General features: G+C 37.4%; 1 protein-coding gene across 1 annotated transcript in view; it reads right to left on the reverse strand.

Moving 5' to 3' along the window:
- Positions 1-24361, reverse strand: part of ITFG1 (integrin alpha FG-GAP repeat containing 1) — a 314830-nt gene that overhangs the window by 102279 nt on the left and 188190 nt on the right. The gene's annotated exons all lie outside the window — the stretch shown is intronic.

Consider the following 24361-nt stretch of genomic DNA (forward strand, 5'->3'; position numbering starts at 1 on the left):
TTTTTTGTCTTGTTTTTTTTTTCTTTTTCTCTTATTTTCTTTTAAAGTCCTCTATTACTCCTTAATTTTCATTTTCATTTCACTATAACCTTGCAAAAAAAAAAGAGAGAAGCCCTATTTTTAAACTGAACTTCATATATATTTCTAAAATTTTTTGTGTTTTTGTTTTTGTTTTTAATATTGTATTTTTAAGAGTCTAACTTCGACTCTAGATTTTTAATCTTTGTTTTTCAGTATGTGATATAAATTTTGGACATTTAAGAATCCAATATTCAGTTTCCATTTTTATTCAGGAGTGTGTTGGTTACTCTCTCCCACTTTTGACTCTCCGTTTTCTACCTCAGAATACCTCTATTTCCTCCTTTCCCCTTCTCTTCCCAATCCAATTCTGTGAATCTTTGTGGGTGTCTGGGCTACAGAGAACATTTTGGGAACAGACAACTGCATAGATCTGTCTTTCTCCTCTTGAGTCCCCCCTTTTCTCCTCCTGCTCATCTCTGTCCCCTCCTCCCTCTCCTCTTTTTCATGTAACTCTGTGAACCTCTCTGGGTGTCCCTCACGGTGGAGAATCTTTTCATCATTAACCTAGAAGTTTTATTATCAGTGCTGTAGAGTTGGAGAAGTCTTGAGACTACTGGAAGAATAAAACTGAAATCCAGAGGCAGGAGACTTAAGCCCAAAACCTGCGAACACCAGAGAACTCCTGACTACACAGAACATTAAGTAACAAGAGACCATCCAAAAACCTCCATACGTACACTGAAACCAACCACCACCCAAGAGCCAGTAAGTTTCAGAGCAAGACATACCACGCAAATTCTCCAGCAACGCAGGAACATAGACCTGAGCGTCAACATACAGGCTGCCCAAAGTCGCAGCTAACACACAGACCCATCTCAAAACTCATTACTGGGCACTCCAGTGCACTCCAGAGAGAAGAAATCCACTTCCACGCACCAGAACACCGACGCAAGCTTCCCTAACCAGGAAACCTTGACAAGCCAGTCGTCCAACCCCACCCACTGGGTGAAACCTCCACAATAAAAAGGAACCACAGACCTCCAGAATACAGAAAGCCCACTCCAGACACAGCAATCTAAACAAGATGAAAAGGCAGAGAAATACCCACCAGGTAAAGGAACATGAAAAATGCCCACCAAGTCAAACAAATGAGGAGGAGATAGGGAATCTACCGGAAAAAGAATTTAGAATAATGATAATAAAAATGATCCAAAAAAAAAAAAAAGATCCAAAATCTTGAAAACACAAAATGGAGTTACAGATAAATAGCCTGGAGACAAAGATTGAGAAGATGCAAGAAATGTTTAATAAGGACCTAGAAGAAATAAAAAAGAGTCAATTAAAAATGAATAATGCAATAAATGAGATCAAAAACACTCTGGAGGGAACCAAGAGTAGAATAACGGAGACAGAAGATAGGATAAGTGAGGTAGAAGATAAAATGGTGGAAATAAATGAAGCAGAGAGGAAAAAAGAAAAAGGAATCAAAAGAAATGAGGACAACCTCAGGGACCTCTGGGACAATGTGAAATGCCCCAACATTTGAATCATAGGAGTCCCAGAAGAAGAAGACAAAAAGAAAGGCCATGAGAAAATACTCCAGGAGATAATAGCTGAAAACTTCCCTAAAATGGGGAAGGAAATAGCCACCCAAGTCCAAGAAACCCAGAGAGTCCCAAACAGGAAAAACCCAAGGCGAAACACCCCAAGACACATATTAATTAAGTTAACCAAGATCAAACACAAAGAACAAATATTAAAAGCAGCAAGGGAGAAACAACAAATAACACACAAAGGGATTCCCATAAGGATAACAGCTGATCTATCAATAGAAACCCTCCAGGCCAGAAGGGAATGGCAGGACATACTTAAAGTAATGAAAGAGAGTAACCTACAACCTAGATTACTGTACCCAGCAAGGATCTCATTCAGATATGAAGGAGAATTCAAAAACGTTACAGACAAGCAACAGCTGAGAGAATTCAGCACCATCAAACCAGCTCTTCAACAAATGGTAAAGGAACTTCTCTACACAGGAAACACAGAAAGGTTGTATAAACATGAACCCAAAACAACAAAGTAAATGGCAACGGGACCATACCTATCAATAATTACCTTAAATGTAAATGGGTTGAATGCCCCAACCAAAAGACAAAGACTGGCTGAATGGATACAAAAACAAGACCCCTATATATGCTGTCTACAAGAGACCCACCTCAAAACAAGAGACACATACAGACTAAAAGTGAAGGGCTGGAAAAAAATATTTCATGCAAACGGAGAACAACAGAAGGCAGGAGTCGCAATACTCATATAGATAAAATAGACTTTCAAATAAAGGATGTGAAAAGAGACAAAGAAGGACACTACATAATGATCAAAGGATCAATCCAAGAAGAAGACATAACAATTATAAATATATATGCACCCAACATAGGAGCACCTCAATATGTAAGGCAAATGTTAACGAGTATGAAAGAGGAAATTAATAGTAACACGATAATAGTGGGAGACTTTAATACCACACTCACAACTATGGATAGATCAACTAAACAGAAAATTAACAAGGAAACACAAACTTTAAATGACACAATGGACCAGCTAGACCTAATTGATATCTATAGGACATTTCACCCCAAAACAATCAACTTCACCTTTTTCTCAAGTGCACACGGAACTTCTCCAGAATAGATCACATCCTGGGCCATAAATCTAGTCTTGGCAAATTCAAAAAAATTGAAATCATTCCAGTCATCTTTTCTGACCACAGTGAGGTAAGATTAGATCTCAATTACAGGAAAAAAAATTATTAAAAATTCAAATATATGGAGGCTAAATAACACGCTTCTGAATAACCAACAAATCATAGAAGAAATCAAAAAAGAAATCAAAATATGCATAGAAATGAATGAAAATGAAAACACTACAACCTAAAACCTATGGGACACTGTAAAAGCAGTGCTAAGGGGAAGAAGCATAGCATTACAGGCTTACCTCAAGAAACAAGAAAAAAGTCAAATAAATAACCTAACTCTACACCTAAAGCAACTAGAGAAGGAAGAAATGAAGAACCCCAGGGTTAGTAGAAGGAAAGAAATCTTAAAAATTAGGGCAGAAATAAATGCAAAAGAAACTAAAGAGACCATAGCAAAAATCAACAAAGCTAAAAGCTGGTTTTTTGAAAAAAATAAGCAAAATTGACAAACCATTAGCAAGACTCATTAAGGAACAAAGGGAGAAGAAACAAATTAACAAAATTAGAAATGAAAATGGAGAGATCACAACAGACAACACTGAAATACAAAGGATCATAAGAGACTACTACCAGCAGCTCTATGCCAATAAAATGGACAACTTGGAAGAAATGGACAAATTCTTAGAAAAGTATAACTTTCCAAAACTGAACCAGGAAGAAATAGAAGATCTTAACAGACCCATCACAAGCAAGGAAATCAAAACTGTAATCAGAAATCTTCCAGCAAACAAAAGCCCAGGACCAGATGGCTTCACAGCTGAATTCTACCAAAAATTTAGAGAAGAGCTAACACCTATCGTACTCAAACTCTTCCAGAAAATTGCAGAAGAAGGTAAACTTCCCAACTCATTCTATGAGGCCACCATCACCCTAATTCCAAAACCACACAAAGATGCCACAAAAAAAGAAAACTACAGGCCAATATCACTGATGAACACAGATGCAAAAATCCTTAACAAAATTCTAGCAAACAGAATCCAACAACATATTAAAAATATCATACACCATGACCAAGTGGGCTTTATCCCAGGAATGCAAGGATTCTTTAATATCCACAAATCAATCAATGTAATACACCACATTAACAAATTGAAAGATAAAAACCATATGATTATCTCAATAGATGCAGAAAAAGCCTTTGACAAAATTCAACACCCATTTATGATTAAAACTCTCCAGAAAGCAGGAATAGAAGGGACATACCTCAACATAATAAAAGCTATACATGACAAACCCACAGCAAACATTATCCTCAATGGTGAAAAGTTGAAAGCATTTCCCTTAGAGTCAGGAATAAGACAAGGGTGCCCACTCTCACCACTACTATTCAACATAGTTTTGGAAGTTTTGGCCATAGCAATCAGAGCAGAAAAAGAAGTAAAAGGAATCCAGATAGGAAAAGAAGTGAAACTCTTGCTGTTTGCAGATGACATGATCCTCTACATAGAAAACCCTAAAGACTCTACCAGAAAATTACTAGAGCTAATCAACGAATATAGTAAAGTTGTAGGATATAAAATTAACACACAGAAATCCCTTGCATTCCTATATACTAACAATGAGAAAACAGAAAGAGAAATTAAGGAAACAATGTCATTCACCATTGCAACAAAAAGAATGAAATACTTCGGAGTATATCTACCTAAAGAAACAAAAGACCTATACATAGAAAACTATAAAACACTGATGAAAGAAATCAAAGAGGACATAAACAGATGGAGAAATATACCGTGTTCATGGATTGGAAGAATCAATATTGTCAAAATGACTATACTCCCCAAAGCAATCTATAGATTCAATGCAATCCCTATTAAGCTATTTTTCACAGAATTAGAACAAATAATTTCACGATTTGTATGGAAATACAAAAAACCTTGAATACCCAAAGTAATCTTGAGAAAGAAGAGTGGAACTGGAAGAATCAACCTGCCTGACTTCAGACTTGACTACAAAGCCACAGTCATCAAGACAGTATGGTACTGGCACAAAGACAGAAATATAGATCAATGGAATAGAATAGAAACCCCAGAGATAAATCCACGAACCTATGGACACCTTATCTTCGACAAAGGAGGCAAGGATATACAATGGAAAAAAGACAACCTCTTTAACAAGTGGTGCTGGGAAAACTGGTCAACCACTTGTAAAAGAATGAAACTAGAACACTTTCTAACGCCATACACAAAAATAAACTCAAAATGGATTAAAGATCTAAATGTAAGACCAGAAACTATAAAACTCCTAGAGGAGAACATAGGCAAAACCCTCTCTGACATGAATCACAGCAAGATCCTCTATGACCCACCTCCCAGAATATTGGAAATAAAAGCAAAAATAAACAAATGGGACCTAATGAAACTTAAAAGCTTTTGCACAACAAAGGAAACTATAAGCAAGGTGAAAAGACAGCCCTCAGATTGGGAGAAAATAATAGCAAACGAAGCAACAGACAAAGGACTAATCTCAAAAATATACAAGCAACTCCTGCAGCTCAATTTCAGAAAAATAAATGACCCAATCAAAAAATGGGCCAAAGAACTAAGCAGACATTTCTCCAAAGAAGACATACAGATGGCTAACAAACACATGAAAAGATGCTCAACATCACTCATCATCCGAGAAATGCAAATCAAAACCACAATGAGGTACCATTACACGCCAGTCAGGATGGCTGCTATCCAAAAGTCTACAAGCAATAAATGCTGGAGAGGGTGTGGGGAAAAGGGAACTCTCTTACACTGTTGGTGGGAATGTAAACTAGTATAGCCGCTATGGAGAGCAGTGTGGAGATTTCTTAAAAAACTGGAAATAGAACTGCCATATGACCCAGCATTCCCACTTCTGGGCATACACACCAAGGAAACCAGATCTGAAAGAGACACGTGCACCCCAATGTTCATCGCAGCACTGTTTATAATAGCCAGGACATGGAAGCAACCTAGATGCCCATCAGCAGACAAATGGATAAGGAAGCTGTGGTACATATACACCATGGAATATTACTCAGCGATTAAAAAGAATTCATTTGAATCAGTTCTAATGAGATGGATGAAACTGGAGCCCATTATACAGAGTGAAGTAAGCTAGAAAGATAAAGAACATTACAGCATACTAACACATATATATGGAATTTAGAAAGATGTAATGATAACCCTATATGCAAAACAGAAAAAGAGACACAGATGTACAGAACAGACTTTGGGACTCTGTGGGAGAAGGCGAGGTGGGATGTTTCGAGAGAACAGCATCGAAACCTGTATATTATCTAGGGTGAAACAGATCACCAGCCCAGGCTGGATGCACGAGAGAAGTTTTCGGGCCTGGTGCACTGGGAAGACCCAGAGGAATCGGGTGGAGAGGGAGGTGGGAGGGGGGATCGGGATGGGGAATACATGTAAATCCATGGCTGATTCATGTCAATGTATGACAAAACCCACTACAATACTGTAAAGTGATTGGCCTCCAACTAGTGAAAATTAAAAAAAAAAGAAACAAAACAAAAAACTAAAAAAAAAAATGGATAAGAGATCTAAGTAGACATTTCTCAAAAGACATACACATGGCCAAAAAGCACGTGAAAAGGTGCTCAACATGGCTAAGCATTGTGTTAGTCACTTAGTAGTGTCCAAGTTTTTGCAATGCCATGGACTTTAGCCCACCAGGCTTCTTTGTCCACAGGAGTTTCTAGGCAAGAATACTGTAGTTGGTTACCATTTCCTCCTCCAGGGGATTTTCCCAACCCTGGGATCAAACCCACATCTCTTGCACCTCCTGCATTGGCAGGTGGATTCTTTACCACTAGCACTACCTGGGAAGCATTAGGGAAATAGAAATCAAAACCACAATGAGGCATTTCCTCATTCGAGTCAGAATGGCCATCCTCACAAAAAGGCTACAAATGATAAATGCTGGAAAGAGTGTGGAGAAATGGTGACCCTCCTACTCTGCCAGTGAGAATGGAAATCAGTACAGTCATTAAGAAGAACATCATGGAGGTTTCTCAAAAGGGTAGAAATAGAGCTACTTACCATAAGATCCAAATCCCCGGGCATATATCAGGAGAAAACCACACTTCAAAAAGATAATGTTCCCCAATGTTGACTACAGAACACTTAAGAACAGCCAAAACATGAAACAACCAAAATGTCCATTGACAGATGAATGGATAAAGAAGACACAGTATATGTATATAATGGAATATTAGCCATGGAAACAATGAAATAATGGCATTTGCAGGAACATGGATGGATCTAGAGATTATCATACTACGTGAAGTAAGTCAGAGAAAGACACTTTTAATATGATATCACTTTATGTGGAACCTAAAAAAAATGATACAAAGGAACTTATTTACAAACAGAAACAGACTTACAGACTTAGAAAACAAACTTATGGTTACAAAAGGTTACAAAAGGGGAAAGGTAGCCGGGTAAATTAGGAGACTGGGATTAACATATACACACTACTATATATAAAATAGATAATCTGGTGGCTTTCCTGGTGATCCAGTGATTAAGAATCTGTCTTCCAATGCAGGGGACGTGGGTTTGATCCCTTGTTGAGGAATTAAGATCCCATATGCTGAAGGGCAACTAAACTAGCTTGCCATAACTATTGAGTCCGTGCACTCTGGAGCCTGCACACAAATAGAGAAGCTGAGTGTCACAACCAGGAGCCCACGTGCTGCAAGGAAAGATCCTGTATGCAGTGATGAAGATCTCACGTGCCTAAGACCCTACAGTCCAGATGTTCAAGCTGGTTTTAGGAAAGGCAGAGGAACCAGAGATCAAATTGCCACCATCCACTGGATAATCAAAAAAGGAAGAGTTCCAGAAAAATATGTACTACTGCTTTATTGACTATGCCAAAAACTTTGTGTGGATGACAACAAACTCTGGAAAATCTTTCAAGACATGGGAACACCAGACCACCTTACCTGCCTCCTGAGAAATCTGTATGCAGGTCAAGAAGCAACAGTTAGAACTGGATATGGAACAACAGACTGGTTCCAAATAGGAAAAGGAGTACGTCAAGGCTGTATATTGTCACCTTGCTTATTTAACTTATATGCAGAGTACATCATGTGAAATGCTGGGCTGGAGGAAGCACAAGCTGGAATTAAGATTGCTGGGAGAAATATCAATAACCTCAGATATGCAGATGACACCACCTTTATGGAAGAAAGTGAAGAAGAACTAAAGAGCCTCTTGATGAAAGTGAAAGAGGAGAGGGAAAAAGTTGGCTTAAAGCTCAACATTCAGAAAACTAAGATCATGGCATCCGGTCCCATCACTTCATGGCAAATAGATGGGGAAACAGTGGAAACAGTGGCTGACTTTATTTTTCTGGGCTCCAAAATCACTACAGATGGTGATTGCAGCCATGAAATTAAAAGATGCTTGGTCCTTGGAAGGAAAGTTATGACCAACCTAGATAGCATATTAAAAAGCAGAGACATTACTTTGCCAACAAAGGTCCGTCTAGTCAAGGCTATGGTTTTTTCAGTGGTCATGTATGGATGTGAGAGTTAGACTATAAAGAAAGCTGAGTGCCGAAGAATTTATGCTTTTGAACTGTGGTGTTGGAGAAGACTCTTGAGAGTCCCTTGGACTGCGAGGAGATCCAACCAGTCCATCCTAAGGGAGATCAGTCCTGGGCGTTCACTGGAGGGACTGATGTTGAAGCTGAAACTCCAATACTTTAGCCACCTGATGTGGAGAGCTGACTAATTTGAAAAGACCCTGATGCTGGGAAAGATTGAGGGCAGGAGAAGGGGACGACAGAGGATGAGATAGTTGGATGGCATCACTGACACAATGGACATGGGTTTGGGTGGACTCTGGGAGTTGGTGACAGACAGGGAGGCCTGGCGTACTGAGGTTCATGGGGTTGCAAAGAGTTGGACACGACTGAGTGACTGAAGTGAACTGAACTGAAGATCCTACACAGCCAAATTATTTAAAAAAAAAAAAAGATAATCAAAAAGGACCTTTTGTTTAGCACAGGAAAATATTCTGTGATAACCTCTATGGGAAAAGGATCTGAAAAAGAATGGATATCTATACATGTATTGTTAAATCACTTTATGGTACTTTATAGTATAACTGAGACTAACACAACACAGTAAATCAACTATAATATAAAAATTAAAAAAATAAGAGGCCTAGAAAAAGAAAATCTATAGAAAAAAAATCTAATTCAGGGACTTCTCTGGCAGTCCATCGGTTAAGCCTCCAGGCTTCCACTGCAAGGGGCATGGGTTCCATCCCTGATCGGGTACTAAAATCCTGCATGCCATGTGGCATGTCCAAAAAACAAATAAAAATAAAAAAAATTCATTCATAGTAACAATCTAATCTCTAAGTTATCAAGGATTAATCCAATAAAAGATGTAAAGGAGTTTTAGGAAGATAATGAATAAATATTACTAAAGAATATTTAAAGAAAATATGGATAAACTAGAAGAATCAGCATCACAAATATGTTAGCTTCTCACAAGTTAATCATTAAATACAATGAAATCAAATCCATCAGAGGCCTAACAGAGGTTTTTATGGTCAAATAAAAATTAATTCTAAAATTTATGTGGATAAAAAAATGGAGCAAGAATAGCCAAGACAATTCAGATAAAAAATTACATGGAAAGGTTTTCTCTATCAGATATCAAGACTTATTTTAGGGTTGTAATAATTAATACAATGCAAAATGAGTGTAGAGACTGACAAGGTATGGCACCAGAATAGAAGGCATGGAAACAGAACCATGTATCCAGAGAAACTTGGTAGGTGACAAAGGTGGTGTTACAATCAGTGGTGGACAATTCTTTTACCCAAGAATAAGAGAATATAATTAGAAAATAACTAGGCAGATTAAGAGCCTGAATGTGAAGGAAAAAATTTTAAACTTTTATGATAAACTATAGGAAAATATCTTTAGGACCACAGTATATATTAGTATTGGAGAAGGAAATGGCAACCCACTCCAGTACTCTTGCCTGGAAAATTCCATGGATGGAGGAGCCTGGTGGGCTGCAGTCCATGGGGTCACAAAGAGTCGGACACGACTGAGTGACTTCATTTTCTTTCTTTCTATAGTTCCTTTTGGAGGAGCAAATGGCAACCCACTCCAGTGTTCTTGCCTGGAGAATCCCATGGACGGAGAGGCCTGGTGGACTGCAGTCTATGGGGTTGCAAACAGTCAGACATGACTAAGCACATATATTATTATTACCAAAATAAGATCAAGAAAGCTTAGACTGAATATAACATAATGTACACTGATTCTATGTACACCTCTAATATTAAAATGGATAGAATTATTAATTATTATTTGGAATCTTTTGCCACACAATAAGAGTCTCCTGAATGCCAGTGGTTATCATTAATACTGTGGTAGCTTACACCCAGTGATATAGAAAAACATTCTTGTAATGGACATAAAATTGTGCTAAATCTAGTTTGCTAATTTTATCAGAAACATAATCCATGTATTTGTATTCCCCCATTATAAAATTTAAATATTACAAAAATTATTTATAATGAACATAATACCTGGAAATTTAAAGAGAAATTTTAGATATGACCAGTTTAACATACATTTTTCAATGGTAATAAAAAAAATGGATTTATAACTAAAATCTTGAATTTTCAAGCTGCAAATAATGTGATGACTTGTGCTATTTAATATAGTAGCCATTAGGCTCCATATGGCTACTGAGCAAATGAAATGTGGCTAGATCACATTCAAATGTGCATAATGTAAAATACACGGTGAATTTTGCAGAATTAGCACACATGCATAAAACACAGACTACAATAACAAAACAGTGTTTTGAAGAATGTTACTTACATTTCCTATGCTGTAAAGAGATGGCTGTGTGTGATATGCAAGTGTATTTATTCTAGTTCTTAGATTTGGAGAGAGACTATGTTTCCATTTCAAGATAAGAATTGTTATAATCAGTAAGGGTATCTTAAGCAAATAGATCACCTTTAAAGTGCATCACAAAATTAGAAATTTGTTTCAACTTTATAACAAGTATTTATTCAAATTATCTTTTCCATGCTTCTTGATACTCCTATTGTCTAGAAGGGAGCTACAGTTTAAATCTGTTCATTTGGGGGTCCTGAGTACTGTTCCCAGTCTTTGTTTAAAGCAAACAAACCTATTTAAGAGAGATTACAAATGGAGATTCTACGTATAGAAGTGTTAGTACATAATACACACTCCCATGTCAGTAAGAGACACAAAGATGAGACAGCAGAACCCGGTGTTCAGAGGTCTCAGCTGTGTCTGAATGATGTGAGGCAAAAGTGACAAACAGTTTGGATTTCTTTGAGTGGTGGAAATTTGCCAACTGAATGGAAGAAGTCATTTACAAATGCTCCTTTCCAGACATCAGGACTAGGATTAGCATGGTTGAGAAACAGACCAGGAACTTACTGCTGCTTTGCTCCATATTTCAGATGGCAGACACTGGTGCCCAGAGCCGAGATGGGAGAGGGACCGAGAAAAGAGTATGCATGAGACAAGCACACTTGTTCTTTCTATTCCTGCCTGGAAAGCAAGTTGACTGCTTTTCTGTAACACTCAGGCTTAGATAAAAAAATGTCATTTCTGTACAGAAAATACTTGTGAAACTCGTTTCAGAATCTTTAATGATGCTATTGCAGGGAAAAACCAGTAGTGAAAATAGAAGGGAGACACCTACCATATGTGAGGAGAAAATAACCCAGCAACTAGAGTAGAAAGTGATTATTATCAGCTAATAGGAATTAACATCACACTAAATATTACTGACGGCACAGCTATGTCCAATCCATGATAAAAGAATAACTTCAGAAATGGTGACTACTTAAGAAATGGTGACTACTTAGGAAAGTCTTAAATCATTACTTGTTTATTCCCAGTTTAACCCTCATAAAAACTTAGGCATTAGGCTACATTCTCAATTTTGTTCTTATACTGTTTATAGAGTTCTTTATACATTATGAATACAAATTGTTTTTGAATATAGGATTTGAAAATATTTTTTCCAAGTCTATGGCTTGTTTTTTTTAAACTGCATAAGCAAAAGATTTGAATTTTTGACAAAGATTAATCACCATTCTTTCCTTTTATTACATATGTGATATCTAAGAGCTCCTTAATTAACATAAAGATTTTCCATGTTTTCTTTCAAAAGCTTTACATCATTTTACATTGATGTTTGTAATCCGTTTTGAGTTAATTTTTGTATAAGGTGTGACATTTAGGTTGAGGTTTTTTTTTTTTTTTGCTTATGGACATCCAATTGTTCCAGCACTGTTGCAGGAAGGGGGACCCCTTCCAGGGCCTGAAAGTGGGCTCTTGTCTAACACTCGGAAATGAATGGTTCAAGGAGACACATGTGCTGACAAAGCAAGAGATTTTACTGGGAAGGGGCACCTGGGCAGAGAGCAGGAACCCAGGAGAACTGCTCTGCCATGCGGCTAGCAGGCTAGTGTTTCATGGTGATGGGATTAGTTTCTGGGTTGTCTTTAGCCAATCATTCTGAATCAGAGTCCTTCCTGGTGGTGCCTGTTGGCACCATCCATCAGCCAAGATGGATGCTGATGCCAGCGAGAAGGATTCCAGGAGGCGGCTGGACACGTAGTGTCACTTTTCGACCTTTCCTGAACTCTCCTGGTTGGTGGTGCCTTATTAGTTCCATATTCCTTAGCAGGACCTCTTGCCCTAAAACAACTCATGCAAATGGTTACTATGCTGCCTGGCCAGGGTGGGTGGTTTCAGTCAGTGTGCTTCCCCTAACAACACCATTTGTTGAAAAGACTAAAGAGCTACTGCTTTTCTTATCAAGAACCAGTTACATGTACTTGTATAACACTAATCTGTTCCACTAATCTGAATGTTTTATCTCTTCAGTTTTCTATGATTTCTTCCATTAGCATTTGGAGTCACTGACATATACTTTACAAAATTAATTTATACTTAAGTATTTCATTTTTCTATTTTAAATTGTGCTATTAATTTCTTTCCATCCAATCACTGCTAATATATAAGATTAGTTTTGTGTATTGATCTTTCACCCTACAACCTTCCAAAACTCATTTAAGTTTTATTTTCTAAAATTTCTGTAATTTCTACACATTCCTGTCACCTGCAACAGGGAATTTTTTCTTCCTTTCCAATGTCTATGATTTTTATTTTCTTCTTTTGCCTGACTGCACTGGGTAAGACTTTGGGTACTATGTTTAATCAACAGACAGAGTATACATATTTGCCTTGTTTTCAATCTTAAAAACAAAGGATTGTTATAGGGGAGAATTTGTTTCTTTTACTTTAACCTTTGGTTCCCTTCGGTTTTGTTCAGTAAACAGATACTATCTATACATAATACCCTGCCTTGGGGAACCATGCTTCTCTGGCTGAATGTTAAAGTGCCTTTGTTCAGGGAGACATCCTGATCCTGTCCACCCATTAATGGCTGCAAGAAAGAAGAAATTAACACAGTCCCTCCCTGAGGCGGACCATTCCAGGACATATTTGCAAGATTAATGGCCTTTTTACTTTACTTCCTCACCTCCCCCCACAACCCATATTCTATGAAAGAAACTTGTTATTTTGTGACATTAGTCTGCCATCTTCTCAGTCTTCTGGCTTTCTGAATAAAGTCATTATTCCTTGCCTTAATAACACCTCATCTCCCGACTTACTGGCCCATCACATGATGAGCAGAGTGAGCCTAGTCACAGTAACAGAATGAGTCTGCCTTCTACCATTAAGTATAAAGTTAGCTGTAGATATTTTTATTGTTCTTCACCAAGTTGATGAAATTTCCTGTATTTTCATGTTTCCAGGAGGTATTTATTTTAATCATGACTTTTGTCAAATAACTTTTCTATGTTAATTGATATTATTTTTTCCTCATTTAGAGAATTAAATGGAATAGAAGAATTTTTTAAATATCAAACTAACCTCACTTTGCTGACAAAGGTCCGTCTAGTCAAAGCTATGGTTTTTCCAGTAGTCACGTACAGATGTGACAGTTGGACCATAAAGCAGGCTGAGTGCCAAAGAATTAATGCTTTTGAATTGTGATGGTGGAAAAGAGTCTTGAGAGTCCCTTGGACTGCAAGGAGATCAAACCAGTCAACCCTAAAGGAAACCAATCCTAAATATGCATTGGAAGGACTGATGCTGAAGCTCCAATACTTTGGTCATCTGATATGAAGAGACGACTTACCATAAAAGACCCGGATGCTGGGAAATATTGAAAGCAAAAGGAGAAGGGGGCAGCAGAGGATGAGAAGGCTAGATAGCATCACCAACTTGATGGACATGAGTCTGAGTAAGCTCCAGGAGTTGGTGATGGACAGGGAAGCCTGCTGTGCTGCAGTCCATGGGGTCACAAAGAGTTGGACATGACTGAGTGACTGAACTGAACTGAGTATCACTGATGAACAAAGATGCAAAAATCTTGATTCCCGCTTGTCCTTCACCCAGCCCGGCGTTTCTCATGATGTACTCTGCATATAAGTTAAAAAAGCAGGGTGACAACATTTGATGTACTCCTTTCCTGATTTGGAACCAGTCTGTTGTTCCATGTCCAGTTCTAACTGCTGCTTCTTGACCTGCATACAGATTTCTCAGGAGGCAGGTCAGGTGATCTGGTATTCCCATCTCTTTTATAGTGAGTTGAATTACTGTTCCTTTAAAGGTAATGATTCCTTTTTCTCTGATCTTTTACATCATTTTTTTTTCTTCATCTTTAGTTTTCAAAAGTTTAAATATGGTATGTGGATTTCTTTGGGTGTAAGCTGTTTATCAGGGGCTTCCCAGGTGGCGCCAGTGGTGAAGAACCTCCCTGCCAATGCAGGAAACACAGATGTGGATTCGATCCCTGGGTAGGGACGATCCCCTGGAGAAGGGCATGATAACCCACTCCAGTATTCTTGCCTGGAGAATTCCATGACTAGAGGAGCTTGGCAGGCCAGTCCACAGGGTCGCACAGTGTTGGATACAAATGAAGCAACTTAGCATGCACGCAATGGTTTGAAGTCTGCTCACTTTGTTCAGTCTGTAGGTTTGTATCTTTCACTAAACTTGAGTTGTTTTCAGCCATTATTTCTTCAAATATTTTTCAGACCTGAATTCTTTTCTGTTGTTTTCTGGATCTCCAATGACATGAAAGCTATATATTTTATTACTGTCACACAGAATTTTAAGGCTCTGTTCACCTTGTCTTCAATCCATATTTTCTGTTATCAGGCTAGATAATGTCTACTAATAATTATTTATGTTGTAATACCCATTCTGCTATTAAAGCATTCAGTGAGTTTTAAATTTCAGTTAATGTAATTTTGAATTCTAGAATTTCCATTTTGGTCTACCTTACCACTTCTCTTTCTTTGCTGTTTTTCTATTTAGTTCAACAGAGTTTGTAATTGCTTATTGAAGCATTTTTAAGGCAACTGGTTAAACTTTTTAGATAATTCCCATATCTGTGTTATTTTCTTGTTGGCATCTATCCATTGTCTTTTTGAGATTTTCCTTGTTCAGTAGTATGATGAGCAACTGTGGACCATACCTTTGACGCTTTATGTTACAAGACTCTACTTTCTATTTAAATCTTTCTTATAGAAGTCAATCAGAATGCATGTCTCAATTCACTTTTGTGCAATTTTATGTCACTGTCAATTTAGATTTTGAAACTACTGCATTGTTCTACTAGTCTGTGTTGTTTGCTACCATGGGCCATTTGGAACCTAGGCAGAATTGCACATTGTAGTTCAATTATCAAGTTATCCTGTGTTGACCCTTGTCATTTTCACACATGGCTACCTACAGGCATACCCATGACTTCAAACACAGATTTAAAGACTCTCTCCAGCTTTCTTCTCTCCTTAATCCTTTCTCCATTCTGTGGTTAGTGTAACAGGCCACTGTCTCTTTGATGACATTTGTTATAGTTGGGTGGGAACGGTCAATAATGCTCCATTCTTAAGTTTCTAATGCACCTGGGAGAGTGTTACACGGCTTTATTTAGGAAGGGTGGGAATGCTCTACAGGGTTTGCCTCAGTCTGTTTACGAAATGAGTACCGAGGAATGCCTCTGATAATGCACATTCGACATATTCCAGAAAGCTCCACTCTCGTTTCCATGGCACCCAGTAATGAGGGTGGTGGCCCTGTCATGGTGCTCATTTGGAGTAGAGCAGGTGTGTTAGACTGAATCATGTCCCCCTCACCCCCGAAATTCATACGTTGAAGTCCTAAGACAAAATACAACTGAATTTAGAGATAGACCCTTTGGGATGATTAAGGTAAAATGAGGCCTTATCTCTCTACCCTAACCCTATAGGAGACTGGTATCCTTATAAAAGGAGGAAGAGTCACTAGAAAGAGAGGAAACTTCATGTGAGAGTGCAGCAGGAAGGTGGCTGTTTGTAAGTAATGGAGAGAGATCTCACCAGAAACCAACCCAGACTGCACCTGGATGTTAGGCTTCTAGACTCCTAACCTGTGAGAAATAACATATTTGGCCAAAAGAATTTCTATTGTCCAAGTCCTCTATCTTCCCAGTCCTCTGGTTTGAGAGTCTTAGGGCTTTTTGTTCGGCCTTTGCTCAATGGCATTTCTGAACTTCTACTCTGGTGTCAGGCCACGATATATTTATGAAATAAAAAAACAAGTGAACAACCAACCCAAACTCCCAACTAACTACAAATAAAATAAATAAATAAATAAATAAAAAATACAAATAAAAAAAAATCACTGGATTGTTCCTCCAGTTCTGAGGTCCTAGCCAGTTTATCTCCTTTTGTCCATCTTTCAGAGTCTTAAAATAACTGTTTTTCATACTTTATATAATTTTAGGTTTAATTATTAGGAGATATAAGATGCACTTTGATTATCCTATCTTATCTGAAATTGGAAGCATTCACTTACTTTTGAATCCACTCCCACTGGACTTTAATACTTTAAAAACAATCCCATCCAAATGACTAAGAGCTTTGCGTTGCTAAATCTAAGGGTGAATTCTCAAGCTTCATTGTATCCAGACTCTGAGAAACTTTTAATAGTTGATCAGTTACTACCCCTTGACACTCTTTCATTTGAAAGCCATACTGTGACGGTTTTCCTCACTGGCCAGACCTCCTGTCTCCTTTGCTGGCTAATTTTTGTTCCCTTCTTATAAATTTGGGAGGGCCTGATAGTTCAGCTATCAGTCTGCTTCTCTATCTAAACAAATTACCTAAAATATCTCATTCAGCCTTAAGGTTTTAAATACTATATATAAGCTGACTGTTCCTCACTTTTTTTCCCCACTTCAGCTTTATCTCTCCTGAACTACATATTTACATATTTAACTACCTATGCAACAACTCCTCTGGGATAAGTAATGAACACTGCAAGCTAAACACATTCCAAACAGATTCTACACATTCCTTTTTTCAGTGTCCGAACTACTCCTCTACTGCTTCAGGAAATGGTACTCCTGCTCACTCAGTCAGGGAAAGAACCAAGGAGTCACCCTGACTCCTCTCAGAATATTCTCTTAGACTCTACATCTAATTCATACGGAAAGCCTGTTGGATCTACCTTTAAGTATACAGCAAAACTTATCACTTTCCCACAATTTCAGTGATACCATCTTAATCCACCATTATCTCTTGCTGAGAATTCTGCAGCAGCTTCCCAACTGGTTTCCCTTTTCCAAATCTCCAGCAAATTTACCTCAAATGCATTCTCCAAGCAGCAACAAAAATAATTAGGAATGAGTTTTAAAAATTCAAATCCTGCTTCTGTCCAAACCCTCTAGTGTTTTCCAATAATACCTCAAGTAAAATCCAAAGCCTTTTACCATGGCCCATAAACTGTGAATGATATGCCCCAGGCTACTTCTCTGGACTCATTTCCTACTATTTTCTGGATCACTCACTCCAGCCAGTCACGTCCCTGAACACTTGAACATGATCTTTCAGGACCTTTTCCCTCTACTTAGAATGTTCTTAGATATTCCCAAGGCTTCCTGACCATTGCATTCAGTGAGCAGCTAAATATCACAGCCATAGAAAAGTCTCATCTGATTTCTATTATCCCAAATTATCTACCACCTCTTAGCTGTTCTCCACTCCTATCTGGTTACACAATTGCTTGCTTAATTTTGTTTTCATGGCACTTATTTCTTACAGCTTATATCTACATGTATTTGTCTGTAGCATTTTTTTCCAGTACAATATCAGCTCTAGCCTGATATTATTTCCAAACTGGGCCATGAACATGTTATACCCCTAAGTAAATTAATGACCAAGTTTTATGATGCAGTCAGTAGTTCTTATGTGGCTATCTCCTTCTCATTTTAGCTTAATCTCAAATGTTACTACTTTGGCAATGCCTTATTTGACAAACATGTTAAAGTAGACATCTTGCTCTCAGTCCTAAACACTGAATACGAAGGTCAATGAGAAGCAAGGGCTTTATCTTTTCTCGCTTCTGTTGTATCTCTAGCATCTGAAAAATATGTCCAGCACTAGTTAATTTCTGAGTGAATGAATACATAAGTATAACTTACTTAAAAGAAAAAAAAAATACTGGACAAACTGATATAAAAGGAAGATCAGGATATAAGAAAATGAAAACAAATAGTTTAGTTGCTTCAAAGAATATTTTAGGTATTTTCAAGGTTATTATGGTAAGAAACCACCACATGGTAAGACATTTTTTTCTTTTTTTCTCTTAGATAACATATTTTATTGCCTCCACTTTTGCAGATGAAGAAAATGCTCTTAACTTTAGATGATTTTTTTAAACTATGGAAAATATACCTAATTTACCTTTTAACAACTTAAAAGTATACAGTTCAGTGGCATTATATATATTGTTGTACAATCATCACCACTATCTAGTTCCAGAAAACTTATCATCTTCAGAAACTAAAACTCTGTACTCATTAAACACTATCTCATTTCCCTCTTCCTCCCAACCCAATAATCACTGTTCTAGTTTTCATATTTAAGAGTCTGACTATTCATATAAGTGGAATCAAATAGTACTTTTCCATTTGTGACTGGCTTATTTCCCTTAGAATAATATTTTCACGGTTCACTCATATTGTAACATGTGTCAACATTTCCTTCTAAAGGTTGAATAATATTCCAACATATGTATAAATCATATTTTAAAATCCATTCATCTACTGATGAGCACATGGGCTGCTTCCATCTTGGCTATTGTGCATAAAGCTTCTATGAACATGGTGAACAAATATCTGTAGAAGTCCACGCATTCAAATTTTTGGTTATACATTCAGAAGGGGAATTGTCGGATCATATGGCAACTCTATTTTTAACTGAGTAACCACCATATTGTTTTCTGTAGCAGTTGCACCATTTTACATTTCTACTAGAAACACACAATAGTTTCAATTTCTCTACATCCTTACCTAAATTTGTTAATTTATTTTGTTAAAAAATAGTTATTCTAACTGATGAGGAGACGTATCTTACTATGGTTTTGATTTGCATTCCCCTACCACACTATTTCATGTGCTTATTGACCATCTGTGTATCTTCTTTGGAGGAATATGGATCCAAGTCCTAGTTTTTAACTGTCTTTTGGGGGGAGGGTGATGGTGGTGGTTTGTAGCTGATTTGTAGGAATTCTTTATATATTGTGGATATTAACCCCTTAGCAGATATATGACTTGCAAATTTTTCTCCCATTCTGTTGATAGTATCCTTTAAAGCACATGAAATTTTCATCTTGATGTAGTTCCATTTGTCTATTTTTGCTTTTGGTGTCATAAGCAAGAAATCACTGCCAAATACCAAGCTGTGAGAATTTCCCAGATTTTCTTCTAAGTGTTTTATAGTTTTAGCACTTACTTTAAGTCTTTGATAGATTTTGAGTTAATTTTTATATATATTGTAAGGTAAATGGTCAGTTTCTCTTTTTTGTATATAGATACTCAATTTTGCCAACAACATTTATTGAAAAAAGTGTCCTCTTCCTATCGAATAGGCTGGCAACTCAGTCAAAAATCATTTGACCATATAAGTGAGGGTTTATTTCTAAGTTTTTTATTCTATTGTATTGTCTGTCTTTATACCAGTTTCAAGCTGTTTTGATTACTATAGTTTAGTAAGTTTTGAAATCAGGAAGTCTGAGACTGCCAACATTACTTTTTCAAGATTGTTTTGGCTATTCCACTAGGTTTTGAAAATATAGCATTTAAAGAACATCTGTCATCTCTAATATGTCATCTTGTGTGTTTAGTTCATTCTATAGTAATGTCAGTTCATCTGCAAAATGGCATAACAGTAGTAACAGCTTACTGGGATAGTAGTGATGATCAAATATGAAATATCATATTTAAAACTGAGCAAAATACCAGCATACATTAGCAATGCTCAAAGCATTAGCAATTATCCTGAGAAAAATGTACCAACACAACCTGTGGCAGAATAATGGCCACCCAAGGACACTCAGATCCTAATCCCTAGGACTTCTGAATTTCTTTTTTGAATATCTTAGCTTACATAGCAAAAGGAACTTTTCTGAAGGGGTCAAATTAAGGATCTTGAAGTGTGGAAATTATCCTGTGTTTTATATAATTATCTAGGTGGGCCCAATGTAATCACAAGGGTCCTTATGAGTGAGAGGAAGAAGGCAAAGATAGTCAGAGGTGATGTGACGGCAGAAGCAGAGGGGAAAAAAGGTGATGTGTGCGGCACCAACAGAATGGCTGATGTGGGTCTTCGCAGAACAAGGACAGCTTCTAGAAGCTGAAAGTAGTAACCCTAGAAACAGCTCAGTTTTAGCTTTATAAGATTTATACAGAAATTCTGACCTCTAGCTCTGCTGCAAAATTTGCATTGTTAAACTATTATATTTGCGATAGTCTGTTACAATAGCAATAAGAAACTAATACATATTTTGGTTCAGGAAGTGGTGTAGTGCTGTAACAAGTGTCTAAGAATATGGAAATGACTCTGAAATTAGGTAACCAGTGGAGGCTGGAACAATTTTGATGAACACGATAGAAAAAGCCTAAACTGCTTTGAGGAGACTGCTGTTTGTACAAATATGGATGTTAAAGGCTGATGGAGAAGGCTAAGAATAAGGAATAAAAAAACCACTATACCTTAGCAGAGTATACCTAAATCATCATAAATGGATTGTTGGTAGAAAAAGATATTAAAATTTCTTTTGATAAGGGCTCAAAAAGAGGAGGCACTTACTGTTGGACAGTGGAGGAAAGATGATGCTTGTTATAAAGAAACAGAAAGCTTTAGCTGACTTGTGTCCAACAATTATATGGAAAGCAGAATTGTAAGTGATGAATGTAGACAGATAACTGAAAAGATTTTGAAGAAAACTTTTGAAGGAAAAACTTGGTTTCACTGTTTGTAAAAAAATGTGACAAGTAGGAAAAATACCGAGGGGAGGACTGTTAATCAAAAAGAAACCAGGACTTGATGATTTGGGAAATCATCAGCCTATGCAGGTTGAAAAGATTTAAAAATTAAGAAATTTGGTCAGGAAAACATGTTCAGGAGAAAGTGTCAAGGATACATATGGATAAAATTTTGTTAAAGTCTCTGAAGAGATTACGTTTGTAAACTCATGGATCCTGTCAGCCATCTCAGAAGCCAAAAATGGAGATGGGTTTATCTAAGAAAGATTTGGAGAGAAGGTTCTTGTCTGATGGAGAGAATTACTTAGACCCATGCAGAAGACTCACCAAGATTTTTAGAATGCTGTACTAACAGAAATATTGCCAGCTTGCATGGAAAGGAACAGAAAAAAAATGAAATGAAAGAAGGCTGTTAAGAGTCTACAAATTCTACAGGCAGGAAACAGGCTGATGAATTACTCAGTTGAAAACATGAACTACCCTTTAGGAAAAGAAGATGAGCCATAGGCCCTTGGTTGGAGCTGAGTGCCATAGAGAATTAGACTCAGGCTTTAAAACCAAAAGCAGTATGTGTGGTTGGATCCTGTAATTGCTTGAGACCATTAACTCCTTTGTTCTTTAGTTTTCACCCTTTTTGAATGGCAATACCTGTAATTATTACTTGTCTCACCACTGTATTCGGGAAGCAAATAACTTGTTTACTAGTTTCAAAGATCCATAAATGAAGAGTAATTTTGCCATAATATTAATTACCCCAATAGCCTTGTTGCTGTTGTTTAGTTGCTAAGTTGTGTCTAACTCTTTGACCCCATGAACTGCAGTGCACCAGGCTTCCCTGTCCTTCACCATCTCCTGGAGTTTGCTCAAACTCATGTCCTTTGATTGAGTGGGTGATGGCATTCAACCATTCCTCCTCTGTCCCCGGCTTCTCCTCCTACCTCAATCTTTCTCAGCATCAGGATCTTTCCCAATGAGTCAACTCTTGGACTCCTGGAGCTCCTCCCAGGCTCCTCCGTCCATGGGATTTTCCAGGCAAGAATACTGGAGTGGGTTGCCATTTCCTTCTCCAGGATAGCCTTACATGTGCCTAATTTAGATAATTTACATGATGAGAACTGGGACTTTTGAGCTGATAAGCTTAAAAGACATTCTGGACTTGAGTTGATACACTAATGGATTGAGACTTTGGGGGATGATGAGATGGAATGTATTTTGCATGTAGTATGAGACTTAATCTTTAGGAAGTCAGAGGGTCTCAGATCATGGTATGTGCATGCTCACTTGCCTTGATCATGCCCAACTTTTTGCTACCCCATGAACTGTAGCCTACCAGGCTCCTCTGTCCATGGGATTTTCCAGACGAGAATACTAGAGTGGGCTGTCATGGCCTCCTCCAGGGGATATTTTTGACCCAGGAATGGAACCCTTGTTTCTGACGTCTCTTGTATTGGCAGGCGGTTTCTTTACCACTGGAGCCACCTGAGAAGCCATGGTAATCACTCTACAGAGACCACAGTATTTCTTATAAAAGGGAGCAGAAGAATGGAAGCAGAGCTCAGAAAAGGGAAAGGATTTTGATGGTTAATTTTATGTATCAACTTGACTGGGCCATGCTCAGATATTTGGTTAAACATTATTCTGGGCATGTCTTTAAGCGTGTTTCTGGGTAAGACTAATATACAGATTGGTAGGCTTTCTAAAACAGATCACCTTCTCTAATGTAGGTGGGTCTGATCCCATCAATTAAAGACATGAATAGAACAAAAAGGCTGAGTAAGAGTGAAACTCTTTGTGCCATTGCTGAGTTAGAACATTGGTTTATTTTTGGCTTTTTGGGACTCAGACTGAAAAACTGACTTTTTTTGGGTTTTGAGTCTGCTGGAATTTGGACTGGAACTTAAAACTATCAACTTCCCTGGTTTAGATATGGACTGGAATTGCATATTGGCTCTCCTGGGTCTTCAGTCAGCTAACTGCCAATCATAGAACTTCTTAGCCTCCATAATCATGTAAGCCAATTCCTTAAAAAAAAGAAAAAAAAAAAAAACTCAATCCCTCCTTCTCTCCTCTACCAGTTTCTACCAATTTCCTGTTGATTTTGTTTCTCTGGAGAATTCTGAATAATACAATGATGCTACAGAGTTGGCTTTGACAACGGAGATGAAGGAAAGGGCCATGAGTCAAGGGAAGCTGGCAGCCTTGGGAAGCTAGAAAAGACAAGGGAAGAAATTTTTAGTTAGCAGAACCAGCACTCCTAGTGCTTTGACTTTAGCCCTGTGAAACTGATTTCAGACTTCTGACCTCCAGAATTGTGACAGAATGAATTTGTGTTTTTATGTGATACTGTCTGTCGTAATACACTAATATACAATCCACTGTTGTCCTTGATACTCTTTTACAATACTGTTCCAGTCATCACTTGAAACTTGAGTAAATAAAATGTGGTATATCCATACCTGGAAAGAGGTATTTATACAAGCTACAAAAAAGGTAAACTTTGAAAACACTATAATAAGTGAAAGAAGTCAGTGAAGACCAAAATACATGAATCTATTTATCTATAAAAAGATAGATCTTGTTATATCAGAGACCTATTATGTTTTTTGTTTTGTTTCTTTTAATTCATGTGTAACAACATTGAAAACAGTAGCATTTACTCTCTCAACTTTAGGGACAAAGGCTGCAAAGTGAGCATCAGAACAGACTTGGACTATTTTAAGTTATTTCCTAAAATCAACACAAGAAAACTTCTTGCTTTTTAAGTTTCCTTTGGAAGCTGCTGTGGTATAAAATTAACAGGAATAAGATATCCATCAGTCCCTTCTCTGACAGTCTGTGTTCTCTAAGTGGTAAGAAGTCACTTAGCTTCATAGATCTTTTGGAATTAAAGTTGATATTCATGTTGTTGACATTCTAATTTAAATATGTTCTTAATAAGGTAAGCTTTGAAAGGAAGGGGAAGGAATAGTATTTCATTTAATCACACAAGACACTTGTGGGTAGGTATATTAATTCTTATTTTATAGATGTACAGATATATAGACAGGCTAAATACACTGCTGAAGGAAACAGAGCTCCTGAGCACTGGCATTTAAAATGAAGATTAAAGGTCATGCTCTTTTTTTTTTTTATCTCCATGCTAAGCTGCACTTATAAATAAACTTTTCTTTTAACCTCATGTGATA

Source organism: Cervus elaphus, chromosome 4 (assembly GCF_910594005.1).
Source record: "Cervus elaphus chromosome 4, mCerEla1.1, whole genome shotgun sequence".
In the NCBI taxonomy this organism is placed as follows: domain Eukaryota; kingdom Metazoa; phylum Chordata; class Mammalia; order Artiodactyla; family Cervidae; genus Cervus; species Cervus elaphus.